Below are 24,095 nucleotides of genomic sequence, written 5' to 3' on the forward strand. Positions count from 1 at the left end.
AGAGACGTGCAAGTCGCAGTTGCTTAAAAAGACGGTTTATATGCGCCTTGGAAGAGACGTGCAGGTCGCATTAGCTTAACAAGACGGTTTAAATGCCCCTTGGAAGAGACGAGCAGGTCGCAGTAGCTTAACAAGAGGGTTTAAATCCCCCTTGTAAGAGACGTGCAGGTCGCAGTAGCTTAACAAGAGGATTTAAATGCCCATTGGAAGAGACGTGCAAGTCGCAGTAACTTAACAAGACGGTTTAAATGCCCATTGGAAGAGACGTGCAAGTCACAGTAGCTTAACAAGACAGTTTAAATGCCCCTTGGAAGAGCGGTGGAGGTCGCAGTAGCTTAACAAGACAGTTTAAATGCCCCTTGGAAGAGACGTGCAGGTCGCAGTAGCTTAACAAGACGGTTTAAATGCCCCTTGGAAGAGATGTGCAGGTCGCAGTAGCTTAATAAGACGGTTTAAATGCCCCTTGGAAGAGAGGTGGAGGTGGCAGTAGCTTAACAAGACAGTTTAAATGCCCCTTGGAAGAGACGTGCAGGTCGCAGTAGCTTATCAAGAGGGTTTAAATGCCCCTTTCAAGAGACTTGAAGGTCGCAGGAGCTTAACAAGAGGGTTTAAATGCCCCTTGGAAGAGACGTGCAGGTCGCAGTAGCTTAACAAGATGGTTTAAATGCCCCTTGGAAGAGCGGTGAAGGTCGCAGTAGCTTAACAAGACGGTTTAAATGCCACTTGGAAGAGACGTGCAGGTCGCAGTAGCTTAACAAGACTGTTGAGATGCCCCTTGGAAAAGTGGTGGAGGTTACAGTAGCTTAACAAGACGGTTTAAATGCCCCTTGGAAAAGTGGTGGAGGTTACAGTAGCTTAACAAGACGGTTTAAATGCCCCTTGGAAGAGACGTGCAAGTCGCAGTAGCTTAAAAAGACGGTTTAAATGCGCCTTGGAAGAGACGTGCAGGTCGCAGTAGCTTAACAAGACGGTTTAAATGCCCCTTGGAAGAGTCAAGCAGGTCGAAGTAGCTTAACAAGAGGGTTTAAATGCCCCATGGAAGAGACGTGCAGGTCGCAGTAGCTTAACAAGATGGTTTAAATCCCCCTTGGAAGAGACATGAAGGTTGCAGTAGCTTAACAAGAGGGTTTGAATGTCCCTTGAAATAGGCTTGCAGGTCGAAGTAGCTTACCAAGACGGTTTAAATACCCCTTGGAAGAGACGTGCAGGTCGCAGTAGCTTAACAAGACGGTTTAAATGCCCCTTGGAAAAGTGTTGGAGGTTACAGTAGCTTAACAAGACGGTTTAAATGCCCATTGGAAGAGACGTGCAAGTCGCAGTTGCTTAAAAAAAGGTTTAAATGCGCCTTGGAAGAGACGTGCAGGTCGCAGTAGCTTAACAAGACGGTTTAAATGCCCCTTGGAAGAGACGAGCATGTCGCAGAAGCTTAACAAGACGGTTTAAATGCCCCTTGGAAAAGTGGTGGAGGTTACAGTAGTTTAACAAGACGGTTTAAATGCCCATTGGAAGAGACGTGCAGGTCGCAGTAGCTTAACAAGAGGGTTTAAATGCCCCTTTAAAGAGACGTGCAGGTCGCAGGAGCTTAACAAGAGGGTTTAAATGCCCCTTGGAAGAGACGTGCAGGTCGCAGTAGCTTAACAAGATGGTTTAAATGCCCCTTGGAAGAGCGGTGGAGGTCGCAGTAGCTTAACAAGATGGTTTAAATGCCCCTTCGAAGAGACGTGCAGGTCGAGTAGCTTAACAAGAGTGTTTAAATGCCCCTTTCAAGAGAAGTGCAGGTCGCAGGAGCTTAAGAAGAGGGTTTAAATGCCCCTTGGAAGAGACGTGGATGTCGCAGTAGCTTAACAAGATGGTTTAAATGCCCCTTGGAAGAGCGGTGAAGGTCGCAGTAGCTTAACAAGACGGTTTAAATGCCCCTTGGAAGAGACATGCAGGTCGCAGTAGCTTAACAACACGGTTTAAATGCCCGTTGGAAGAGACGTGCAGGTCGCAGTAGATTAACAAGACTGTTGAGATGCCCCTTGGAAAAGTGGTGGAGGTTACAGTAGCTTAACAAGACGGTTTAAATGCCCCTTGGAAGAGACGTGCAAGTCGCAGTAGCTTAAAAAGACGGTTTAAATGTGCCTTGGAAGAGCGGTGGAGGTCGCAGTAGCTTACCAAGACGGTTTAAATGCCCCATGGAAGAGACGTGCAGGTCGCAGTAGCTTAACAAGACGGTTTAAATGCCCCTTGGAAGAGCGGTGGAGGTCGCAGTAGCTTAACAAGACAGTTTAAATGCCCCTTGGAAGAGACGTGCAGGTCGCAGTAGCTTAATAAGACGGTTTAAATGCCCCTTGGAAGAGATGTGCAGGTCGCAGTAGCTTAATAAGACGGTTTAAATACCCCTTGGATGAGAGGTGGAATTCGGCTTAGCTTAACAAGACAGTTTAAATGCCCCTTGGAAGAGACTTGCAGGTCGCAGTAGCTTAACAAGACGGTTTAAATGCCAGTTGGAAGAGACATGCAGGTCGCAGTAGCTTAACAAGACGGTTTAAATGCCCCTTGGAATAGACGTGCGGGTCGCAGTAGCTTAACAAGACGGTTTAAATGCCCCTTGGAAAAGTGGTGGAGGTTACAGTAGCTTAACAAGACGGTGTAAATGCCCCTTGGAAAAGTGGTGGAGGTTACAGTAGCTTAACAAGACGGTTTAAATGCCCCTTGGAAGAGACGTGCAAGTCGCAGTAGCTTAAAAAGATGGTTTAAATGCGCCTTGGAAGAGACGTGCAGGTCGCAGTAGCTTAACAAGACGGTTTTAATGCCCCTTGGAAGAGACGAGCAGGTCGCAGTAGCTTAACAAGACGGTTTAAATGCCCCATGGAAGAGACGTGCAGGTCGCAGTAGCTTAACAAGACGGTTTAAATCCCCCTTGGAAGAGACGTGCAGATCGCAGTAGCTTAACAAGAGGGTTTAGATGTCCCTTGGAATAGGCTTGCAGGTCGCAGTAGCTTACCAAGACGGTTTAAATGCCCCTTGGAAGAGACGTGCAGGTCGCAGTAGCTTAAAAAGACGGTTTAAATGCCCCTTGGAAGAGACGTGTAGATCGCAGTAGCTTAACAAAGGGGGTTTAAATACCCCTTTCAAGAGACGTGCAGGTCGCAGGAGCTTAACAAGAGGGTTTAAATGCCCCTTGGAAGAGACGTGCAGGTCGCAGTAGCTTAACAAGATGGTTTAAATGCCCCTTGGAAGAGCGGTGAAGGTCGCAGTAGCTTAACAAGACGGTTTAAATGCCCCTTGGAAGAGACATGCAGGTCGCAGTAGCTGAACAAGATGGTTTAAATGCCCCTTGGAAGAGACGTGCAGGTCGCAGTAGCTTAACAAGACTGTTGAGATGCCCCTTGGAAAAGTTGTGGAGGTTACAGTATCTTAACAAGACGGTTTAAATGCCCCTTGGAAAGGTGGTGGAGTTTACAGTAGCTTAACAAGACGGATTAAATGCCCCTTGGAAGAGACGTGCAAATTGCAGTAGCTTAAAAAGACGGTTTAAATGCGCCTTGGAAGAGACGTGCAGGTCGCAGTAGCTTAACAAGACGGTTTAAATGCCCCTTGGAAGAGACGAGCAGGTCGCAGTAGCTTAACAAGAGGGTTTAAATGTCCCTTGGAATAGGCTTGCAGGTCGCAGTAGCTTTCCAAGACGGTTTAAATGCCCCTTGGAAGAGACGTGCAGGTCGCAGTAGCTTAAAAAGATGGTTTAAATGCCCCTTGGAAGAGACGTGCAGGTCGCAGTAGCTTAACAAGACAGTTTAAATCCCCCTTTCAAGAGACGAGCAGGTCGCAGCAGCTTACCAAGACGGTTTAAATGCCCCTTGGAAGATACGTGCAGGTCGCAGTAGCTTAAAAAGACGGTTTAAATGCCCCTTGGAAGAGACGTGCAGGTCGCAGTAGCTTAAAAAGATGGTTTAAATGCCACTTGGAAGAGATGTGCAGGTCGCAGTAGCTTAATAAGACGGTTTAAATGCCCCTTGGTAGAGAGGTGGAGGTCGCAGTAGCTTAAAAAGACAGTTTAATGCCCCTTGGAAGAGACGTGCAGGTCGCAGTAGCTTAATAAGACGGTTTAAATGCCCCTTGGAAGAGACGTGCAGGTCGCAGTAGCTTAACAAGACAGTTTAAATGCACCTTGGAAGAGACGTGCAGGTCACAGTAGCTTAACAAGACGGTTTAAATCCCCCTTGGAAGAAACGTGCAGGTCGCAGTAGCTTAACCAGACGGTTTAAATGCCCCTTGGAATAGGCTTGCAGTTCGCAGTAGCTTGCCAAGACGGTTTAAATGCGCCTTGGAAGAGACGTGCAGGTCGCAGTAGCTTAAAAAGACGGTTTAAATGCCCCTTGGAAGAGACGTGCAGGTCGCAGTAGCTTAACAAGACGGTTCAAATGCCCCTTGGAAAAGTGGAGGAGGTTACAGTAGCTTAACAAGACGGTTTAAATGCCCATTGGAAGAGACGTGCAAGTCGCAGTTGCTTAAAAAGACGGTTTAAATGCGCCTTGGAAGAGACTTGCAGGTCGCAGTAGCTTAACAAGACTGTTTAAATGCCCCTTGGAAGAGACGAGCAGGTCGCAGTAGCTTAACAAGACGGTTTAAATGCCCCTTGGAAGAGACGTGCAGGTCGCAGTAGCTTAACAAGACGGTTTAAATGCCCCTTGGAAGAGCGGTGGAGGTCGCAGTAGCTTAACAAGACAGTTTAAATGCCCCTTGGAAGAGACGTGCAGGTCGCAGTAGCTTAACAAGATGGTTTAAATGCCCCTTGGAAGAGATGTACAGGTCGCAGTAGCTTAATAAGACGGTTTAAATGCCCCTTGGAAGAGAGGTGGAGGTCGCAGTAGCTTAACAAGACAGTTTAAATGCCCCTTGGAAGAGACGTGCAGGTCGCAGTTGCTTAACAAGAGGATTTAAATGCACCTTTTAAGAGACATGCAGGTCGCAGGAGCTTATCAAGAGGGTTTAAATGCCCCTTGGAAGAGACGTGCAGGTCGCAGTAGCTTAACAGGATGGTTTAAATGCCCCTTGGAATTGCGGTGAAGGTCGCAGTAGCTTAACAAGACGGTTTAAATGCCCCTTGGAAGAGACGTGCAGGTCGCAGTAGCTTAACAAGACTGTTGAGATGCCCCTTGGAAAAGTGGTGGAGGTTACAGTAGCTTAACAAGACGGTTTAAATGCCCCTTGGAAAAGTGGTGGAGGTTACAGTAGCTTAACAAGACGGTTTAAATGCCCCTTGGAAGAGACATGCAAGTCGCAGTAGCTTAAAAAGACGGTTTAAATGCGCCTTGGAAGAGACGTGCAGGTCGCAGTAGCTTAACAAGACGGTTTAAATGCCCCTTGGAAGAGACAAGCAGGTCGAAGTAGCTTAACAAGAGGGTTTAAATGCCCCATGGAAGAGACGTGCAGGTCGCAGTAGCTTAACAAGATGGTTTAAATCCCCCTTGGAAGAGACGTGAAGGTCGCAGTAGCTTAACAAGAGGGTTTGAATGTCCCTTGAAATAGGCTTGCAGGTCGAAGTAGCTTACCAAGACGGTTTAAATACCACTTGGAAGAGACGTGCAGGTCGCAGTAGCTTAACAAGACGGTTTAAATGCCCCTTGGAAAAGTGTTGGAGGTTACAGTAGCTTAACAAGACGGTTTAAATGCCCATTGGAAGAGACGTGCAAGTCGCAGTTGCTTAAAAAAAGGTTTAAATGCGCCTTGGAAGAGACGTGCAGGTCGCAGTAGCTTAACAAGACGGTTTAAATGCCCCTTGGAAGAGACGAGCATGTCGCAGAAGCTTAACAAGACGGTTTAAATACCCCTTGGAAAAGTGGTGGAGGTTACAGTAGCTTAACAAGACGGTTTAAATGCCCATTGGAAGAGACGTGCAGGTCGCAGTAGCTTAACAAGAGGGTTTAAATGCCCCTTTCAAGAGACGTGCAGGTCGCAGGAGCTTAACAAGAGGGTTTAAATGCCCCTTGGAAGAGACGTGCAGGTCGCAGTAGCTTAACAAGATGGTTTAAATGCCCCTTGGAAGAGCGGTGGAGGTCGCAGTAGCTTAACAAGATGGTTTAAATGCCCCTTGGAAGAGACATGCAGGTCGCAGTAGCTTAACAAGACGGTTTAAATGCCCCTTGGAAGAGACGTGCAGGTCACAGTAGCTTAACAAGACTGTTGAGATGCCCCTTGGAAAAGTGGTGGAGGTTACAGTAGCTTAACAAGATGGTTTAAATGCCCCTTGGAAAACTGGTGGAGTTTTCAGTAGCTTAACAAGACGGTTTAAATGCCCCTTGGAAGAGACGTGCAAGTCGCAGTAGCTTAGAAAGACGGTTTAAATGCGCTTGGGAAGAGACGTGCAGGTCGCAGTAGCTTAACAAGACTGTTTAAATGTCCCTTGGAATAGGCTTGCAGGTCACAGTAGCTTACCAAGACGGTTTAAATGCCCCTTGGAAGATACGTGCAGGTCGCAGTAGCTTAAAAAGGCGGTTTAAATGCCCCTTGGAAGAGACGTGCAGGTCGCAGTAGCTTAAAAAACGGGTTAAGTGCCACTTGGAATAGGCTTGCAGGTCGCAGTAGCTTACCAAGACGGTTTAAATGCGCCTTGGAAGAGACGTGCAGGTCGCAGTAGCTTAAAAAGACGGTTTAAATGCCCCTTGGAAGAGACGTGCAGGTCGCAGTAGCTTAACAAGACGGTTTAAATGCCCCTAGGAAAAGTGATGGAGGTTAAAGTAGCTTAACAAGATGGTTTAAATGCCCATTGGAAGAGACGTGCAAGTCGCAGTTGCTTAAAAAGATGGTTTAAATGTGCCTTGGAAGAGACTTGCAGGTCGCAGTAGCTTAACAAGACGGTTTAAATGCCCCTTGGAAGAGACGAGCAGGTCGCACTAGCTTAACAAGACGGTTTAAATGCCCCATGGAAGAGACGCGCAGGTCGCAGTAGCTTAACAAGACGGTTTAAATGCCCCTTGGAAGAGCGGTGGAGGTCGCAGTAGCTTAACAAGACAGTTTAAATGCCCCTTGGAAGAGACGTGTGTAATGCACACGCCCGGGCTGAGCGGCGTGTGCGTGTGATTCCACTGGACCGTGCCGGAGAGTGAATGCCTGGAGGGGCGTAACTAGGTATTCACCCGATCCGACCAGGGTCGCACGACGGCATACGACGCCAGTGCACCCAGGAGGAACCGAGCAGAGGGACCAGGTGCTACTCCAGGACAGACCCCGGACACGGCTGTTGACCCACACAGGGGAATACAGGAACAGACTGGTTAGGCTGGCACACAGACTGGTGGGAATAGGCATGCACGACTGGTATGCGGGCAGGGGGGTACAGGCAAGCACGGCTAGAGTGCAGACAGGAAGGCACTAGCAGGTAGGAACACAGGCGGATAGGACCCAGTACACACTGGGACTCTGGAACAGAACCGCAGATGTGGCAGACAAACACAGCAGAGTGAGGCCGCCCAGAGAGGTGAGCGAGAGCAGGGCAGGACAAGACCGCCTGGAGCGGTGAGTAAGAGCAGAGCAGGACGAGACCGCCTGGAGCAGTGAGCAAGAGCAGAGCAGGACGAGACCGCCTGGAGCGGTGAGCAAGAGCGGAGCAGGACGAGACTGCCTGGAGCGGTGAGCAAGAGCAGAGCAGGACGAGACCGCCTGGAGCGGTGAGCAAGAGCAGAGCAGGACGAGACCGCCTGGAGCGGTGAGCTAGAGCAGAGGAGGACGAGACCGCCTGGAGCGGTGAGCAAGAGCAGAGCAGGATGAGACCGTCTGAAGCGGTGAGCAAGAGCAGAGCAGGACGAGGCCGCCTGGAGCGGCGAGCAAGAGCAGAGCAGGACGAGACCGCCTGAAGCGGTGAGCAAGAGCAGAGCAGGACGAGTCCACCTGGAGCGGCGAGCAAGAGCAGAGCAGGACGAGACCGCCTGAAGTGGTGAGCAAGAGCAGTGCAGGACGAGACCGCCTGAAGCGGTGAGCAAGAGCAGAGCAGGACGAGACCGCCAGGAGCGGTGAGCAAGAGCAGAGCAGAGCGAGACTGCCGGAGCAGTGAGCAAAGGAGTCAGAGAGGAGCGAGACTGCCGGAGCAGTGAGCAAAGGAGTCAGAGCAGAGCGAGACTGAGCAGGGGGGACAGGGCTCAGTTCACACGGAACAGACAGGAAGGGAAAGGCAGAGCCAGATACCCACAAGGTACTTGCAGTGAAGTAGCGAGTGGACCACAAACACACAAACGGGAGTACAGAGACAGCAAGCAGGAGTTAGGTACAAGTTCAGACTCTGCAGAAAAAGGAAAGGAACGGACATAGAGGCAAAACAGGTAAAGGATAGGAGAGAGTTCAGACTGGAACTGAGTGTACGGAAGAGACCGACACTGCAGCGGGATACAGGAGCGGGTCTGGGAATACGGCCCCCAGAGAGGCGGGACGAACAGGCAAGGAGCGTGTTCAGACAGGACAGACAAGATACAGGAGCGGGTCTAGGTAATCGGCCCCTAGAAGGCGGGAGGAACAGGCTAGGAGCGAGTTCAGACAGGACAGACAAGATACAGGAGCGGGTCTAGGTAATCGGCCCCTAGAAGGCGGGAGGAACAGGCTAGGAGCGTGTTCAGACAGGCCTGGAAATACAGCCTCCAGGATAGGCAGACAAGAGAACACAGAACGGGACCTGGCACCTTCAGAGTGCAAGCACACACTGAATGAAACACAATGCTCAGGCAGGGATTGATTGGAGCAGCTGGGTTATATACCAGGTGACAGACAGCAATAGGCTGAGGACGCACAAGGGGTGTGACCCACAGCAGGTACAAAAAGCAGGAAGTGATGGGGCGCCGCCCTTAAGCAGCAGAAACAGACACAAACAGACAGCATGGAGGGAAGCCAGAGAGACATTCTGGACTGGAGATCAAGTGCGCGCTCTTGCACAGTGGGAGATGGACCACCATGCAAGGGCGCCGCCAGGTATGTTACAACGTGCAGGTCGCAGTAGCTTAACAAGATGGTTTAAATGCCCCTTGGAAGAGATGTGCAGGTCGCAGTAGCTTAATAAGATGGTTTAAATGCCCCTTGGAAGAGAGGTGGAGGTCGCAGTAGCTTAACAAGACAGTTTAAATGCCCCTTGGAAGAGACATGCAGGTCGCAGTAGCTTAACAAGATGGTTTAAATGCCCCTTGGAAGAGACGTGCAGGTCATAGTAGCTTAACAAGACTGTTGAGATGCCCCTTGGAAGAGACGTGCAGGTCGCAGTAGCTTAACAAGATGGTTTAAATGCCCCTTGGAAGAGCGGTGAAGGTCGCAGTAGCTTAACAAGACGGTTTAAATGCCCCTTGGAAGAGACATGCAGGTCGCAGTAGCTTAACAAGATGGTTTAAATGCCCCTTGGAAGAGACGGGCAGGTCGCAGTAGCTTAACAAGACTGTTGAGATGCCCCTTGGAAAAGTGGTGGAGGTTACAGTAGCTTAACAAGACGGTTTAAATGCCCCTTGGAAAAGTGATGGAGGTTACAGTAGCTTAACAAGATGGTTTAATTGCCCCTTGGAAGAGACGTGCAAGTCGCAGTAGCTTAAAAAGACGGTTTAAATGCGCCTTGGAAGAGACGTGCAGGTCGCAGTAGCTTAACAAGATGGTTTAAATGCCCGTTGGAAGAGACGTGCAGGTCGCAGTAGCTTAACAAGACGGTTTAAATGCCCCATGGAAGAGACGTGCAGGTCGCAGTAGCTTAACAAGATGGTTTAAATCCCCCTTGGAAGGGACGTGAAGGTCGCAGTAGCTTAACAAGACGGTTTAAATGCCCCTTGGAAAAGTGGTGGAGGTTACAGTAGCTTAACAAGATGGTTTAAATGCCCATTGAAAGAGACGTGCAAATCGCAGTTGCTTAAAAAGAAGGTTTAAATGCACCTTGGAAGAGACGTGCTGGTCGCAGTAGCTTAACATGACGGTTTAAATGCCCCTTGGAAGAGACGAGCAGGTCGCAGAAGCTTAACAAGAGTGTTTAAATGCCCCTTGGACGAGACGTGCAGGTCGCAGAAGCTTAACAAGACGGTTTAAATCCCCCTTGTAAGAGACGTGCAGGTCGCAGTAGCTTAACAAGAGTGTTTAAATGTACCTTGAAATAGGCTTGCAGGTCGCAGTAGCTTAACAAGATGGTTTAAATGCCCCTTGGAAGAGATGTGCAGGTCGCAGTAGCTTAATAAGATGGTTTAAATGCCCCTTGGAAGAGAGGTGGAGGTCGCAGTAGCTTAACAAGACAGTTTAAATGCCCCTTGGAAGAGACATGCAGGTCGCAGTAGCTTAACAAGATGGTTTAAATGCCCCTTGGAAGAGACGTGCAGGTCATAGTAGCTTAACAAGACTGTTGAGATGCCCCTTGGAAGAGACGTGCAGGTCGCAGTAGCTTAACAAGATGGTTTAAATGCCCCTTGGAAGAGCGGTGAAGGTCGCAGTAGCTTAACAAGACGGTTTAAATGCCCCTTGGAAGAGACATGCAGGTCGCAGTAGCTTAACAAGATGGTTTAAATGCCCCTTGGAAGAGACGGGCAGGTCGCAGTAGCTTAACAAGACTGTTGAGATGCCCCTTGGAAAAGTGGTGGAGGTTACAGTAGCTTAACAAGACGGTTTAAATGCCCCTTGGAAAAGTGATGGAGGTTACAGTAGCTTAACAAGATGGTTTAATTGCCCCTTGGAAGAGACGTGCAAGTCGCAGTAGCTTAAAAAGACGGTTTAAATGCGCCTTGGAAGAGACGTGCAGGTCGCAGTAGCTTAACAAGATGGTTTAAATGCCCGTTGGAAGAGACGTGCAGGTCGCAGTAGCTTAACAAGATGGTTTAAATCCCCCTTGGAAGGGACGTGAAGGTCGCAGTAGCTTAACAAGACGGTTTAAATGCCCCTTGGAAAAGTGGTGGAGGTTACAGTAGCTTAACAAGATGGTTTAAATGCCCATTGAAAGAGACGTGCAAATCGCAGTTGCTTAAAAAGAAGGTTTAAATGCACCTTGGAAGAGACGTGCTGGTCGCAGTAGCTTAACATGACGGTTTAAATGCCCCTTGGAAGAGACGAGCAGGTCGCAGAAGCTTAACAAGAGTGTTTAAATGCCCCTTGGACGAGACGTGCAGGTCGCAGAAGCTTAACAAGACGGTTTAAATCCCCCTTGTAAGAGACGTGCAGGTCGCAGTAGCTTAACAAGAGTGTTTAAATGTACCTTGAAATAGGCTTGCAGGTCGCAGTAGCTTACCAAGACGGTTTAAATGCCCCTTGGAAGAGACGTGCAGGTCGCAGTAGCTTAACAAGACGGTTTAAATGCCCCTTGGAAGAGACGTGCAGGTCGCAGTAGCTTAATAAGACGGTTTAAATGCCCCTTGGAGAAGTGGTGGAGGTTACAGTAGCTTAACAAGACGGTTTAAATGCCCATTGAAAGAGACGTGCAAGTCGCAGTTGCTTAAAAAGAAGGTTTAAATGCACCTTGGAAGAGACGTGCTGGTCGCAGTAGCTTAACAAGACGGTTTAAATGCCCCTTGGAAGAGACGAGCAGGTCGCAGAAGCTTAACAAGAGTGTTTAAATGCCCCTTGGACGAGACGTGCAGGTCGCAGAAGCTTAACAAGACGGTTTAAATCCCCCTTGTAAGAGACGTGCAGGTCGCAGTAGCTTAACAAGAGTGTTTAAATGTCCCTTGGAATAGGCTTGCAGGTCGCAGTAGCTTACCAAGACGGTTTTAATGCCCCTTGGAAGAGACGTGCAGGTCGCAGTAGCTTAACAAGACGGTTTAAATGCCCCTTGGAAGAGCGGTGGAGGTCGCAGTAGCTTAAAAAGACAGTTTAAATGCCCCTTGGAAGAGACGTGCAGGTCGCAGTAGCTTAACAAGATGGTTTAAATGCCCCTTGGAAGAGATGTGCAGGTCGCAGTAGCTTAATCAGACGGTTTAAATGCCCCTTGGAAGAGAGGCGGAGGTCGCAGTAGCTTAGCAAGACAGTTTAAATGCCCCTTGGAAGAGACGTGCAGGTCGCAGTACCTTAACAAGAGGGTTTAAATGCCCCTTTCAAGAGAAGTGCAGGTCGCAGGAGCTTAACAAGAGGGTTTAAATGCCCCTTGGAAAAGACGTGCAGGTCGCAGTAGCTTAACAAGTTGGTTTAAATGCCCCTTGGAAGAGCGGTGAAGGTCGCAGTAGCTTAACAAGACGTTTAAATGCCCCTTGGAAGAGACATGCAGGTCGCAGTAGCTTAACAAGAGGGTTTAAATGCCCCTTGGAAGAGACTTGCAGGTCGCAGTAGCTTAACAAGACTGTTGAAATGCCCCTTGGAAAAGTGGTGGAGGTTACAGTAGCTTAACAAGACGGTTTAAATGCCCCTTGGAAAAGTGGTGCAGTTTTCAGTAGCTTAACAAGACGGTTTAAATCCCCCTCGTAAGAGACATGCAGGTCGCAGTAGCTTAACAAGAGTGTTTAAATGCCCCTTGGAATAGGCTTGCAGGTCGCAGTAGCTTACCAAGATTGTTTAAATGCCCCTTGGAAGAGACGTGCAGGTCGCAGTAGCTTAACAAGACGGTTTAAATGCCCCTTGGAAGAGCGGTGGAGGTCGCAGTAGCTTAACAAGACAGTTTAAATGCCCTTTGGAAGAGACGTGCAGGTCGCAGTAGCTTAACAAGATGGTTTAAATGCCCCTTGGAAGAGATGTGCAGGTCGCAGTAGCTTAATCAGACGGTTTAAATGCCCCTTGGAAGAGAGGTGGAGGTCGCAGTAGCTTAACAAGACAGTTTAAATGCCCCTTGGAAGAAACGTGCAGGTCGCAGTAGCTTAACAAGAGGGTTTAAATGCCCCTTTCAAGAGACGTGCAGGTCGCAGGAGCTTAACAAGAGGGTTTAAATGCAGCTTGGAAGAGACGTGCAGGTCGCAGTAGCTTAACAAGATGGTTTAAATGCCCCTTGGAAGAGCGGTGAAGGTCGCAGTAGCTTAACAAGACGGTTTAAATGCCCCTTGGAAAAGTGGTGCAGTTTTCAGTAGCTTAACAAGACGGTTTAAATCCCCCTCGTAAGAGACATGCAGGTCGCAGTAGCTTAACAAGAGTGTTTAAATGCCCCTTGGAATAGGCTTGCAGGTCGCAGTAGCTTACCAAGATTGTTTAAATGCCCCTTGGAAGAGACGTGCAGGTCGCAGTAGCTTAACAAGACGGTTTAAATGCCCCTTGGAAGAGCGGTGGAGGTCGCAGTAGCTTAACAAGACAGTTTAAATGCCCTTTGGAAGAGACGTGCAGGTCGCAGTAGCTTAACAAGATGGTTTAAATGCCCCTTGGAAGAGATGTGCAGGTCGCAGTAGCTTAATCAGACGGTTTAAATGCCCCTTGGAAGAGAGGTGGAGGTCGCAGTAGCTTAACAAGACAGTTTAAATGCCCCTTGGAAGAAACGTGCAGGTCGCAGTAGCTTAACAAGAGGGTTTAAATGCCCCTTTCAAGAGACGTGCAGGTCGCAGGAGCTTAACAAGAGGGTTTAAATGCAGCTTGGAAGAGACGTGCAGGTCGCAGTAGCTTAACAAGATGGTTTAAATGCCCCTTGGAAGAGCGGTGAAGGTCGCAGTAGCTTAACAAGACGGTTTAAATGCCCCTTGGAAGAGACATGCAGGTCGCAGTAGCTTAACAAGACGGTTTAAATGCCCGTTGGAAGAGACGTGCAGGTCGCAGTAGCTTAACAAGACTGTTGAGATGCCCCTTGGAATAGTGGTGGAGGTTACAGTAGCTTAACATGACGGTTTAAATGCCCCTTGGAAGAGACGTGCAAGTCGCAGTAGCTTAAAAAGACGGTTTAAATGCGCCTTGGAAGAGCGGTGGAGGTCGCAGTAGCTTACCAAGAGGTTTAAATGCCCCTTGGAAGAGACGTGCAGGTCGCAGAAGCTTAACAAGACGGTTTAAATGCCCCTTGGAAGAGCGGTGGAGGTCGCAGTAGCTTAACAAGACAGTTTAAATGCCCCTTGGAAGAGACGTGCAGGTCGCAGTAGCTTAATAAGACGGTTTAAATGCGCCTTGGAAGAGATGTGCAGGTCGCAGTAGCTTAATAAGACGGTTTAAATGCCCCTTGGAAGAGAGGTGGAGGTCGGCTTAGCTTAACAAGACAGTTTAAATGCCCCTTGGAAGAGACGTGCAGGTCGCAGTAGCTTAACAAGACCGTTTAAATGCCAGTTGGAAGAGACATGCAGGTCGCAGTAGCTTAACAAGACGGTTTAAATGCCCCTTGGAAAAGTGGTGGAGGTTACAGTAGCTTAACAAGACGGTTTAAATGCCCCTTGGAAAAGTGGTGGAGGTTACAGGAGCTTAACAAGACGGTTTAAATGCCCCTTGGAAGAGACGTGCAAGTCGCAGTAGCTTAAAAAGACGGTTTAAATGCGCCTTGGAAGGGACGTGTAGGTCGCAGTAGCTTAACAAGACGGTTTAAATCCCCCTTGGAAGAGACGTGCAGGTCGCAGTAGCTTAACAAGAGGGTTTAAATGTCCCTTGGAATAGGCTTGCAGGTCGCAGTAGCTTACCAAGACGGTTTAAATGCCCCTTGGAAGAGACATGTAGGTCGCAGTAGCTTAAAAAGACGGTTTAAATGCGCCTTGGAAGGGACGTGCAGGTCGCAGTAGCTTAACAAGACGGTTTAAATGCCACTTGGAAGAGACGAGCAGGTCGCAGTAGCTTAACAAGACGGTTTAAATGCCCCATGGAAGAGACGTGCAGGTCGCAGTAGCTTAACAAGACGGTTTAAATCCCCCTTGGAAGAGACGTGCAGGTCGCAGTAGCTTAACAAGAGGGTTTAAATGTCCCTTGGAATAGGCTTGCAGGTCGCAGTAGCTTACCAAGACGGTTTAAATGCCCCTTGGAAGAGACGTGGTGGTCGCAGTAGCTTAAAAAGACCGTTTAAATGCCCCTTGGAAGAGACGTGCAGGTCGCAGTAGCTTAACAAGACGGTTTAAATGCCCCTTGGAAGAGACGTGCAGGTCGCAGAAGCTTAACAAGACGGTTTAAATCCCCCTTGTAAGAGACGTGCAGGTCGCAGTAGCTTAACAAGAGTGTTTAAATGCCCGTTGGAAGAGACGTGCAGGTCGCAGTAGCTTAACAAGAGGGTTTAAATGTCCCTTGGAATAGGCTTGCAGGTCGCAGTAGCTTACCAAGACGGTTTAAATGCCCCTTGGAAGAGACGTGGTGGTCGCAGTAGCTTAAAAAGACTGTTTAAATGCCCCTTGGAAGAGACGTGCAGGTCGCAGTAGCTTAACAAGACGGTTTAAATGCCCCTTGGAAGAGACGAGCAGGTCGCACTAGCTTAACAAGACGGTTTAAATGCCCCATGGAAGAGACGTGCAGGTCGCAGTAGCTTAACAAGACGGTTTAAATGCCCCTTGGAAGAGCGGTGGAGGTCGCAGTAGCTTAACAAGACAGTTTAAATGCCCCTTGGAAGAGACGTGTGTAATGCACACGCCCGGGCTGAGCGGCGTGTGCGTGTGATTCCACTGGACCGTGCCGGAGAGTGAATGCCTGGAGGGGCGTAACTAGGTATTCACCCGATCCGACCAGGGTCGCACGACGGCATACGACGCCAGTGCACCCAGGAGGAACCGAGCAGAGGGACCAGGTGCTACTCCAGGACAGACCCCGGACACGGCTGTTGACCCACACAGGGGAATACAGGAACAGACTGGTTAGGCTGGCACACAGACTGGTGGGAATAGGCATGCACGACTGGTATGCGGGCAGGGGGGTACAGGCAAGCACGGCTAGAGTGCAGACAGGAAGGCACTAGCAGGTAGGAACACAGGCGGATAGGACCCAGTACACACTGGGACTCTGGAACAGAACCGCAGATGTGGCAGACAAACACAGCAGAGTGAGGCCGCCCAGAGAGGTGAGCGAGAGCAGGGCAGGACAAGACCGCCTGGAGCGGTGAGTAAGAGCAGAGCAGGACGAGACCGCCTGGAGCAGTGAGCAAGAGCAGAGCAGGACGAGACCGCCTGGAGCGGTGAGCAAGAGCGGAGCAGGACGAGACTGCCTGGAGCGGTGAGCAAGAGCAGAGCAGGACGAGACCGCCTGGAGCGGTGAGCAAGAGCAGAGCAGGACGAGACCGCCTGGAGCGGTGAGCTAGAGCAGAGGAGGACGAGACCGCCTGGAGCGGTGAGCAAGAGCAGAGCAGGACGAGACCGTCTGAAGCGGTGAGCAAGAGCAGAGCAGGACGAGGCCGCCTGGAGCGGCGAGCAAGAGCAGAGCAGGACGAGACCGCCTGAAGCGGTGAGCAAGAGCAGAGCAGGACGAGTCCACCTGGAGCGGCGAGCAAGAGCAGAGCAGGACGAGACCGCCTGAAGTGGTGAGCAAGAGCAGTGCAGGACGAGACCGCCTGAAGCGGTGAGCAAGAGCAGAGCAGGACGAGACCGCCAGGAGCGGTGAGCAAGAGCAGAGCAGAGCGAGACTGCCGGAGCAGTGAGCAAAGGAGTCAGAGAGGAGCGAGACTGCCGGAGCAGTGAGCAAAGGAGTCAGAGCAGAGCGAGACTGAGCAGGGGGGACAGGGCTCAGTTCACACGGAACAGACAGGAAGGGAAAGGCAGAGCCAGATACCCACAAGGTACTTGCAGTGAAGTAGCGAGTGGACCACAAACACACAAACGGGAGTACAGAGACAGCAAGCAGGAGTTAGGTACAAGTTCAGACTCTGCAGAAAAAGGAAAGGAACGGACATAGAGGCAAAACAGGTAAAGGATAGGAGAGAGTTCAGACTGGAACTGAGTGTACGGAAGAGACCGACACTGCAGCGGGATACAGGAGCGGGTCTGGGAATACGGCCCCCAGAGAGGCGGGACGAACAGGCAAGGAGCGTGTTCAGACAGGACAGACAAGATACAGGAGCGGGTCTAGGTAATCGGCCCCTAGAAGGCGGGAGGAACAGGCTAGGAGCGAGTTCAGACAGGACAGACAAGATACAGGAGCGGGTCTAGGTAATCGGCCCCTAGAAGGCGGGAGGAACAGGCTAGGAGCGTGTTCAGACAGGCCTGGAAATACAGCCTCCAGGATAGGCAGACAAGAGAACACAGAACGGGACCTGGCACCTTCAGAGTGCAAGCACACACTGAATGAAACACAATGCTCAGGCAGGGATTGATTGGAGCAGCTGGGTTATATACCAGGTGACAGACAGCAATAGGCTGAGGACGCACAAGGGGTGTGACCCACAGCAGGTACAAAAAGCAGGAAGTGATCGGGCGCCGCCCTTAAGCAGCAGAAACAGACACAAACAGACAGCATGGAGGGAAGCCAGAGAGACATTCTGGACTGGAGATCAAGTGCGCGCTCTTGCACAGTGGGAGATGGACCACCATGCAAGGGCGCCGCCAGGTATGTTACAACGTGCAGGTCGCAGTAGCTTAACAAGATGGTTTAAATGCCCCTTGGAAGAGATGTGCAGGTCGCAGTAGCTTAATAAGATGGTTTAAATGCCCCTTGGAAGAGAGGTGGAGGTCGCAGTAGCTTAACAAGACAGTTTAAATGCCCCTTGGAAGAGACATGCAGGTCGCAGTAGCTTAACAAGATGGTTTAAATGCCCCTTGGAAGAGACGTGCAGGTCATAGTAGCTTAACAAGACTGTTGAGATGCCCCTTGGAAGAGACGTGCAGGTCGCAGTAGCTTAACAAGATGGTTTAAATGCCCCTTGGAAGAGCGGTGAAGGTCGCAGTAGCTTAACAAGACGGTTTAAATGCCCCTTGGAAGAGACATGCAGGTCGCAGTAGCTTAACAAGATGGTTTAAATGCCCCTTGGAAGAGACGGGCAGGTCGCAGTAGCTTAACAAGACTGTTGAGATGCCCCTTGGGAAAGTGGTGGAGGTTACAGTAGCTTAACAAGACGGTTTAAATGCCCCTTGGAAAAGTGATGGAGGTTACAGTAGCTTAACAAGATGGTTTAATTGCCCCTTGGAAGAGACGTGCAAGTCGCAGTAGCTTAAAAAGACGGTTTAAATGCGCCTTGGAAGAGACGTGCAGGTCGCAGTAGCTTAACAAGATGGTTTAAATGCCCGTTGGAAGAGACGTGCAGGTCGCAGTAGCTTAACAAGACGGTTTAAATGCCCCATGGAAGAGACGTGCAGGTCGCAGTAGCTTAACAAGATGGTTTAAATCCCCCTTGGAAGGGACGTGAAGGTCGCAGTAGCTTAACAAGACGGTTTAAATGCCCCTTGGAAAAGTGGTGGAGGTTACAGTAGCTTAACAAGATGGTTTAAATGCCCATTGAAAGAGACGTGCAAATCGCAGTTGCTTAAAAAGAAGGTTTAAATGCACCTTGGAAGAGACGTGCTGGTCGCAGTAGCTTAACATGACGGTTTAAATGCCCCTTGGAAGAGACGAGCAGGTCGCAGAAGCTTAACAAGAGTGTTTAAATGCCCCTTGGACGAGACGTGCAGGTCGCAGAAGCTTAACAAGACGGTTTAAATGCCCCTTGTAAGAGACGTGCAGGTCGCAGTAGCTTAACAAGAGTGTTTAAATGTCCCTTGAAATAGGCTTGCAGGTCGCAGTAGCTTACCAAGACGGTTTAAATGCCCCTTGGAAGAGACGTGCAGGTCGCAGTAGCTTAACAAGACGGTTTAAATGCCCCTTGGAAGAGACGTGCAGGTCGCAGTAGCTTAATAAGACGGTTTAAATGCCCCTTGGAGAAGTGGTGGAGGTTACAGTAGCTTAACAAGACGGTTTAAATGCCCATTGAAAGAGACGTGCAAGTCGCAGTTGCTTAAAAAGAAGGTTTAAATGCACCTTGGAAGAGACGTGCTGGTCGCAGTAGCTTAACAAGACGGTTTAAATGCCCCTTGGAAGAGACGAGCAGGTCGCAGAAGCTTAACAAGAGTGTTTAAATGCCCCTTGGACGAGACGTGCAGGTCGCAGAAGCTTAACAAGACGGTTTAAATCCCCCTTGTAAGAGACGTGCAGGTCGCAGTAGCTTAACAAGAGTGTTTAAATGTCCCTTGGAATAGGCTTGCAGGTCGCAGTAGCTTACCAAGACGGTTTTAATGCCCCTTGGAAGAGACGTGCAGGTCGCAGTAGCTTAACAAGACGGTTTAAATGCCCCTTGGAAGAGCGGTGGAGGTCGCAGTAGCTTAAAAAGACAGTTTAAATGCCCCTTGGAAGAGACGTGCAGGTCGCAGTAGCTTAACAAGATGGTTTAAATGCCCCTTGGAAGAGATGTGCAGGTCGCAGTAGCTTAATCAGACGGTTTAAATGCCCCTTGGAAGAGAGGCGGAGGTCGCAGTAGCTTAGCAAGACAGTTTAAATGCCCCTTGGAAGAGACGTGCAGGTCGCAGTACCTTAACAAGAGGGTTTAAATGCCCCTTTCAAGAGAAGTGCAGGTCGCAGGAGCTTAACAAGAGGGTTTAAATGCCCCTTGGAAAAGACGTGCAGGTCGCAGTAGCTTAACAAGTTGGTTTAAATGCCCCTTGGAAGAGCGGTGAAGGTCGCAGTAGCTTAACAAGACGTTTAAATGCCCCTTGGAAGAGACATGCAGGTCGCAGTAGCTTAACAAGAGGGTTTAAATGCCCCTTGGAAGAGACTTGCAGGTCGCAGTAGCTTAACAAGACTGTTGAAATGCCCCTTGGAAAAGTGGTGGAGGTTACAGTAGCTTAACAAGACGGTTTAAATGCCCCTTGGAAAAGTGGTGCAGTTTTCAGTAGCTTAACAAGACGGTTTAAATCCCCCTCGTAAGAGACATGCAGGTCGCAGTAGCTTAACAAGAGTGTTTAAATGCCCCTTGGAATAGGCTTGCAGGTCGCAGTAGCTTACCAAGATTGTTTAAATGCCCCTTGGAAGAGACGTGCAGGTCGCAGTAGCTTAACAACACGGTTTAAATGCCCCTTGGAAGAGCGGTGGAGGTCGCAGTAGCTTAACAAGACAGTTTAAATGCCCTTTGGAAGAGACGTGCAGGTCGCAGTAGCTTAACAAGATGGTTTAAATGCCCCTTGGAAGAGATGTGCAGGTCGCAGTAGCTTAATCAGACGGTTTAAATGCCCCTTGGAAGAGAGGTGGAGGTCGCAGTAGCTTAACAAGACAGTTTAAATGCCCCTTGGAAGAGACGTGCAGGTCGCAGTAGCTTAACAAGAGGGTTTAAATGCCCCTTTCAAGAGACGTGCAGGTCGCAGGAGCTTAACAAGAGGGTTTAAATGCAGCTTGGAAGAGACGTGCAGGTCGCAGTAGCTTAACAAGATGGTTTAAATGCCCCTTGGAAGAGCGGTGAAGGTCGCAGTAGCTTAACAAGACGGTTTAAATGCCCCTTGGAAGAGACATGCAGGTCGCAGTAGCTTAACAAGACGGTTTAAATGCCCGTTGGAAGAGACGTGCAGGTCGCAGTAGCTTAACAAGACTGTTGAGATGCCCCTTGGAATAGTGGTGGAGGTTACAGTAGCTTAAAATGACGGTTTAAATGCCCCTTGGAAGAGACGTGCAAGTCGCAGTAGCTTAAAAAGACGGTTTAAATGCGCCTTGGAAGAGCGGTGGAGGTCGCAGTAGCTTACCAAGAGGTTTAAATGCCCCGTGGAAGAGACGTGCAGGTCGCAGAAGCTTAACAAGACGGTTTAAATGCCCCTTGGAAGAGCGGTGGAGGTCGCAGTAGCTTAACAAGACAGTTTAAATGCCCCTTGGAAGAGACGTGCAGGTCGCAGTAGCTTAATAAGACGGTTTAAATGCGCCTTGGAAGAGATGTGCAGGTCGCAGTAGCTTAAAAAGACGGTTTAAATGCCCCTTGGAAGAGAGGTGGAGGTCGGCTTAGCTTAACAAGACAGTTTAAATGCCCCTTGGAAGAGACGTGCAGGTCGCAGTAGCTTAACAAGACCGTTTAAATGCCAGTTGGAAGAGACATGCAGGTCGCAGTAGCTTAACAAGACGGTTTAAATGCCCCTTGGAAAAGTGGTGGAGGTTACAGTAGCTTAACAAGACGGTTTAAATGCCCCTTGGAAAAGTGGTGGAGGTTACAGGAGCTTAACAAGACGGTTTAAATGCCCCTTGGAAGAGACGTGCAAGTCGCAGTAGCTTAAAAAGACGGTTTAAATGCGCCTTGGAAGGGACGTGTAGGTCGCAGTAGCTTAACAAGACGGTTTAAATGCCCCTTGGAAGAGACGAGCAGGTCGCAGTAGCTTAACAAGACGGTTTAAATGCCCCATGGAAGAGACGTGCAGGTCGCAGTAGCTTAACAAGACGGTTTAAATCCCCCTTGGAGGAAACGTGCAGGTCGCAGTAGCTTAACAAGAGGGTTTAAATGTCCCTTGGAATAGGCTTGCAGGTCGCAGTAGCTTACCAAGACGGTTTAAATGCCCCTTGGAAGAGACATGTAGGTCGCAGTAGCTTAAAAAGACGGTTTAAATGCGCCTTGGAAGGGACGTGCAGGTCGCAGTAGCTTAACAAGACGGTTTAAATGCCACTTGGAAGAGACGAGCAGGTCGCAGTAGCTTAACAAGACGGTTTAAATGCCCCATGGAAGAGACGTGCAGGTCGCAGTAGCTTAACAAGACGGTTTAAATCCCCCTTGGAAGAGACGTGCAGGTCGCAGTAGCTTAACAAGAGGGTTTAAATGTCCCTTGGAATAGGCTTGCAGGTCGCAGTAGCTTACCAAGACGGTTTAAATGCCCCTTGGAAGAGACGTGGTGGTCGCAGTAGCTTAAAAAGACCGTTTAAATGCCCCTTGGAAGAGACGTGCAGGTCGCAGTAGCTTAACAAGACGGTTTAAATGCCCCTTGGAAGAGACGTGCAGGTCGCAGAAGCTTAACAAGACGGTTTAAATCCCCCTTGTAAGAGACGTGCAGGTCGCAGTAGCTTAACAAGAGTGTTTAAATGCCCGTTGGAAGAGACGTGCAGGTCGCAGTAGCTTAACAAGAGGGTTTAAATGTCCCTTGGAATAGGCTTGCAGGTCGCAGCAGCTTACCAAGACGGTTTAAATGCCCCTTGGAAGAGACGTGGTGGTCGCAGTAGCTTAAAAAGACCGTTTAAATGCCCCTTGGAAGAGACGTGCAGGTCGCAGTAGCTTAACAAGACGGTTTAAATGCCCCTTGGAAGAGACGTGCAGGTCGCAGAAGCTTAACAAGACGGTTTAAATCCCCCTTGTAAGAGACGTGCAGGTCGCAGTAGCTTAACAAGAGTGTTTAAATGCCCATTGGAAGAGACGTGCAGGTCGCAGTAGCTTAACAAGCCTGTTGAGATGCCCCTTTCAAAAGTGGTGGAGGTTACAGTAGCTGAACAAGACAGTTTATATGCCCCTTGGAAAAGTGGTGGAGTTTACAGTAGCTTAACAAGACGGTTTAAATGCCCTTTGGAAGAGACGTGCAAGTTGCAGTAGCTTAAAAAGACGGTTTAAATGCGCCTTGGAAGAGACGTGCAGGTCGCAGTAGCTTAACAAGACGGTTTAAATGCCCCTTGGAAGAGACGAGCAGGTCGCAGTAGCTTAACAAGAGGGTTTAAATGTCCCTTGGAATAGGCTTGCAGGTCGCAGTAGCTTAGCAAGACGGTTTAAATGCCCCTTGGAAGAGACGTGCAGGTTGCTGTAGCTTAAAAAGATGTTTTAAATGTCCCTTGGAAGAGACGTGCAGGTCGCAGTAGCTTAACAAGACTGTTGAGATGCCCCTTGGAAAAGTGGTGGAGGTTACAGTAGCTTAACAAGACGGTTTAAATGCCCCTTGGAAGAGACGTGCAAGTCGCAGTAGCTTAAAAAGACGGTTTAAATGCGCCTTGGAAGAGACGTGCAGGTCGCAGTAGCTTAACAATACGGTTTAAATGCCCCTTGGAAGAGACGAGCAGGTCGCAGTAGCTTAACAAGACGGTTTAAAAGCCCCTTGGAAGAGACGTGCAGGTCGCAGTAGCTTTAAAAGACGGTTTAAATGCCCCTTTGAAGAGACGTGCAGGTCGCAGTAGCTTAACAAGACGGTTTAAATGCCCCTTGGAAAAGTGTTGGAGGTTACAGTAGCTTAACAAGACGGTTTAAATGTCCCTTGGAAGAGAAGTGCAGGTCGAAGTAGCTTAACAAGACAGTTTAGATCCCACTTGGAAGAGACGTGCAGGTCGCAGTAGCTTAACAAGAGTGTTTAAATGCCCCTTGGACGAGACGTGCAGGTCGCAGAAGCTTAACAAGACGGTTTAAATCCACCTTGTAAGAGACGTGCAGGTCGCAGTAGCTTAACAAGACAGTTTAAATGCCCTTTGGAAGAGACGTGCAGGTCGCAGTAGCTTAACAAGATGGTTTAAATGCCCCTTGGAAGAGATGTGCAGGTCGCAGTAGCTTAATCAGACGGTTTAAATGCCCCTTGGAAGAGAGGTGGAGGTCGCAGTAGCTTAACAAGACAGTTTAAATGCCCCTTGGAAGAAACGTGCAGGTCGCAGTAGCTTAACAAGAGGGTTTAAATGCCCCTTTCAAGAGACGTGCAGGTCGCAGGAGCTTAACAAGAGGGTTTAAATGCAGCTTGGAAGAGACGTGCAGGTCGCAGTAGCTTAACAAGATGGTTTAAATGCCCCTTGGAAGAGCGGTGAAGGTCGCAGTAGCTTAACAAGACGGTTTAAATGCCCCTTGGAAGAGACATGCAGGTCGCAGTAGCTTAACAAGACGGTTTAAATGCCCGTTGGAAGAGACGTGCAGGTCGCAGTAGCTTAACAAGACTGTTGAGATGCCCCTTGGAATAGTGGTGGAGGTTACAGTAGCTTAACATGACGGTTTAAATGCCCCTTGGAAGAGACGTGCAAGTCGCAGTAGCTTAAAAAGACGGTTTAAATGCGCCTTGGAAGAGCGGTGGAGGTCGCAGTAGCTTACCAAGAGGTTTAAATGCCCCTTGGAAGAGACGTGCAGGTCGCAGAAGCTTAACAAGACGGTTTAAATGCCCCTTGGAAGAGCGGTGGAGGTCGCAGTAGCTTAACAAGACAGTTTAAATGCCCCTTGGAAGAGACGTGCAGGTCGCAGTAGCTTAATAAGACGGTTTAAATGCGCCTTGGAAGAGATGTGCAGGTCGCAGTAGCTTAATAAGACGGTTTAAATGCCCCTTGGAAGAGAGGTGGAGGTCGGCTTAGCTTAACAAGACAGTTTAAATGCCCCTTGGAAGAGACGTGCAGGTCGCAGTAGCTTAACAAGACCGTTTAAATGCCAGTTGGAAGAGACATGCAGGTCG

Source organism: Phyllobates terribilis, unplaced genomic scaffold (assembly GCF_046119375.1).
Source record: "Phyllobates terribilis strain yellow unplaced genomic scaffold, ASM4611937v1 Scaffold_1__5_contigs__length_1240528914, whole genome shotgun sequence".
NCBI lineage: Eukaryota > Metazoa > Chordata > Amphibia > Anura > Dendrobatidae > Phyllobates > Phyllobates terribilis.